Below are 4,679 nucleotides of genomic sequence, written 5' to 3'. Positions count from 1 at the left end.
CCTGGAACTCACTCTGTAGACCAGGCTGGCCTCGAACTCAGAAATCCACCTGCCTCTGCCTCCCAAGTGCTGGGATTAAAGGCGTGCGCCACCATGTCCAACTGCTCATATATTCTTGTTGAGGGTGAATACCAATTATTTGGGGGGGATGCAAACGCCTTAACTTTCACAATTGGTTGTGTCTCTCCAAAAGAGATGATTAGGAATGAAATGGTTTGGGTTTTGTTTTTGTTTTTTCCTGATAATTTTAAATAAACTTTATCCACAAGTCTGGGCACACCCTGATACCACAAGCATATGTTTTTATCCTAAAAGATACTGATATCAACCATCTCATAAGATATTTCCAATCTGTCCTCTCAGGAAAAGGTATGAACTTGGGATGCACTCTGGAACAGAACATGAGTTTCCACTTCTGTTCCCTAAGACGATCTACAAGCGCCTCCGCCAGGCTCCCTTACCTCTGGCTTTCAGCCAGTGGAAATAATGAAAAGGAAAGATTAAATTACTGATCTAGATTCTTTTTATGCTTCCTCGGCTGCTGAGCTTCTCTTGTCTGGATGTTTTTTTATTTCTTTTCTTAATTAGGAAGGAACTTCAGAGCTTCCTAACGTATTCTTCCTATCTCCCAACCATGCCCGCCACCTTCTAGGCACAGCCTATTCTCCTTTTGTGGCTATTCAGGCACAGAAGTTCTACAGAATCCACTGAGAGAGACTTCACCGCCTTTGAGACCCAACCCAACCCATCCAACGCAAGCCAAATAGTCCCTTTGAACTCCAGCCTTTGTCTCATGCCATGTTATTTAGGAAGGTCCGGAGATGACACAGCGGTAGCACATGCTTAATAATGACAGCTTCATTTGCACATTAGTGAAATATCGGAAGCCTAAGCCAGCGGTCCTTCAGCCTTCCCTCAGAATCGCCCCAATTGTGTCATCCTCTCAGAACTTTTTCCATTTCACCATTAAACGTTCCTCTTGCTGAGTTGGGAACTCCATAGGTCTCCCTCCGTCTGTGTTACAGACATTGCACACTGTGAACCTGATGAGTTATCTCGAGCCTTCTCCAGACCCTGATACGTTTTTTTTTTTTTGCTAGTCTTGGCTGTAAGAGAAACCTTTGGATTTTCCTACCTATTTCAGTTGACCATATGGAAATCTTTGGCCTTCCTAAGTTTCCTTCTTTCTTTTCACAACTTCATCACAGCCTCACACCGTTTGGGTTTCGCTGAAATTTGATTTATTCCAGCCCACCATTTACCCAGTCCAATGTCACTGATGAAAGCACATCACTCCCGATAGTTCCTTAGCCTAAAGGACGCCATACTAAGGAAAAGAAACACAGCATATCTTCAAAATATGACAAAGGTATCACTTGGAGAATAACATCATTCTGGCTTTAAAGAAACTTGTGATTCCTGTCTAGAATTAGTCAAAGTATATTTTGGAAGTAATGATTTTTTTTCTCCTGGTTTTAAAAATGTTTATAGAAAATGAACTTTTGTAACAAGCTATTTTCCTCGGCATATTAAATATGGGTAAAAGATTTTTCAATGATATGTAAAGGTTTGTGTAACATAGAGGGTGAGTCATTTCTAATGAAGCAAGCTGTTTTACAAGCTTCTCGTTTTCTGCCTTCAGAGTTTCCCTGTCTCTTCTTAAATACATCTGGAAAACGCTAACTATATTTTTGTGATTCCACTTGTGATTCACCTGAGAGTTTGACTGTAAGAAAACAGACTAACATAATTAAATCAATTAAAAGAGCTAGATAAATCTAAAGAATATTTATGAAATAAATTTCTGTGTGAGCTTAAGAATTCAGAGGTCATGAATAAATGCTACATAAAACCGGCTTCTAGTCCGTCGTCTTTGCGTGCCTCATTTAGCAGTCAGTCAGTCGCCTTGCAGTGTTGTTACAAGGGATCAAAAGAGGAAAACTGGATTTTACAGAAGATAATCCAATTTTTTTTTTGAAAGCACACATGAACACACTCACGTTTTAACTGGTCGTTGAGGTTAGTTCCAGCTCAGGGGTCTCTGGGCCCTCTTTCTGAAGTACATAGTGTGTCTTCAGCAATCTGGACCTACATTCACACCCTGGGGCCTGGTGTGGAGGGTTGGGGGCTCAAACCAAGTGCAGTAGCAATAAGCTGTTATTTTGGGGAGTCTCTTGGACAGCCCTGGCCAACAACTCAAAAGAAGGCTTCCCAGCGTGGCTGGTACCCGGTCTCTTTAGGTTGTCTTTGGCTCTTGAAGGGAACACCATCGGCCTCAATGAGAAAGTTTCTTTAAATTCTATGTTTGCATTTATACACAGAATTGTATGGATCATCTAGGTAGATACAAATACATGTTTTAAAACACTTTGATAAAAAACTATTGGGGCTAGTGAGATAGCTCAGCAGGTAAGAGCACCCGACTGCTCTTCTGAAGGTCCTGAGTTCAAATCCCAGCAACCACATGGTGGCTCACAACCATCTCATAACAAGATCTGACTCCCTCTTCTGGAGTGTCTGTAGACAGCTACAGTGTACTTACATATAATAAATAAATAAATCTTTAAATTAAAAAAAAACTATTTACCGTGCGCGCGCGCGCGCGCGCGCGCGCGNGNGNGTGTGTGTGTGTGTGTGTGTGTGTGTGTGTGTGTGTGTGTGTGTGTGTGTGTGTGTATAATGTGGTTCCTTATGGCTTTTACAGACAACCTTATCGTTATCTTCCCTGCCTCCCTCCTCTATACTTATGTCCACCTCCCTCTGAATTTGCTTCCCTCCCTCTCCCTAAAGAGCCTCCCTTTTCCCACATCAGAACACTGCTTTCCCTCTCTTTATTGCTGCTCACCCCCCTTATCCAGGCACGGGGTCCCATTTTACTTTCCTGGTCTCTTGCACTACATTGCTAGTTCAAGACCCGTGTGGGATATAAGAGACCTTATCAGTAAAGAAAAGAAGGTGTAAGAAATAGAATGTTGTAGTGCCTTTTTGATATGATGCTTAGAGTTCATCAGACAGACGAGCGGGAGGTCTCGGCCCCTCCTCTCCTAGCTGGTACCTCGTGCCTGCTTGTCTCGGAACTCCGAGATTTAGAAAGTTCTATGTGACCGAACCCAGCATAGGAAAAGGGAGATGGTAACCTCCAGTTCTAAATTGTTCAATGAGTGGGGCTTTGTGTCCTAAGCCAATAAGATGAGGCTTTTGGGGAGGAGGCAACTTCTGGTCTATAGGAGAAGAAAACAGAAACATCTTCTATCACAGGTTTGGGGTGGTTTTTTGTTGTTTGTTTGTTTTTTCTTATAAAGACAACATTTAATTAGGGCTGGCTTACAGGTTCAGAGGTTCAGTCCACTATCATCAAGGCAGGAAGCATGGCAGCATGTGGGCAGCCATGACACTAGAGAAAGAGCTGCGAGTTCTACATCTTGTACCCAAGGCATCCAGGAGAAGACTGGCATCCTCGGGGAGCGAGGAGGAAGCTCTGTCCCCAATTATAGGATTTTAAATTCTGCTGCCTGGCTCCCGATCAATATACCACAGTATACCACAGTATACCACAAGGCATGTTTTACTTGTTTTCTGTGCTGGTGTCCCTTTCTCTATCTAGCAAAACCCGCTTCGTTTTCACTAGTCGTTCGAATGTGGTGTTACCTTATTTCCAACAGAGGAAAGAATAAAGGGAGGGAGGGAAGGTAAAGAGAGACAAGGGACTATCTCACATCTTTTCTCTGTAGTCTTGGGAAATTTATAACGATTTCCGTGGTGGTTGGAAAGGAAATCGCCCCCATAGGCTCATAAGGAGTGGCATCATTAGGAAGTGTGGCCCTTGGGGAGTGGGTGTGGTCTTGTTGGAGGAAGCCTGTGAGTAGAGTCAGGCGTGGAGGTCTCAGAAGCTTAAGCCAGGCCTAGTGGGGTTAATAACTCTCCCTGCTGCCTGCAGAGACAGGTGTAGATCCCTCAGTTCCTTCTCCAGAACGATGTCTTCTTGCGCCCTGCCATGCTTCCCGCCCTGAGAATAGTGGACGAAAGCTATGAACTGTGGGCCAGCCCCAGTTAAAAAGTTTTTCTTTATAAGTGTTTCTGGGGACATGGCATCTCTTCCCAGCAATAAAAATCGTAACTAAGGAAGTTTTCATAGAGTATCTGGAATACCAAGAGCCAGTAACACATGAAGAACAGATTCCAGAACCAGCTAGGTGACCTTCATTCTCCCCCCCCCCCGGCCCCCGATTCCAGTTCCCCAGTATTATCCCCAGTTTCCTAGCAGATCATCTGCTGCAACCTCCCCCTTCCTCTCTGCCTGCATCCCTAGGGGACCAGACCGGCATCCTTAAGCATCCCTCCCCGACCCCATCCCTTTGTCTCAGCTGACAACACCAGGAAACACTCCCTGGAAACCTGCTGAATACACTCACCATGGAATCAGGTAGGCGGCTTCACTCTCTCCTCTGTCCTCCAGTTCTAATCCCCCAGACTCAACCCTTCCTTTATATTAGACCACCTTCCTCTCTGCCACCATTCCCAGGGGGACTACCCACATCACCTTGGCACACCTGACGCTCTCGGCACCACCCCACTGAGCTCATTCCAGTTCCTTCCTGTCAGTTTTCAAACCTAGACCTCAGTGACCGCAATAGCAGGGGCTCAGAAGCACTCCCTACCAGGTAACCCATCTCATTCTC

Source organism: Mus pahari, chromosome 22, assembly GCF_900095145.1.
Source record: "Mus pahari chromosome 22, PAHARI_EIJ_v1.1, whole genome shotgun sequence".
NCBI classification, from domain to species: domain Eukaryota; kingdom Metazoa; phylum Chordata; class Mammalia; order Rodentia; family Muridae; genus Mus; species Mus pahari.
This window is presented reverse-complemented; position numbering follows the sequence as displayed.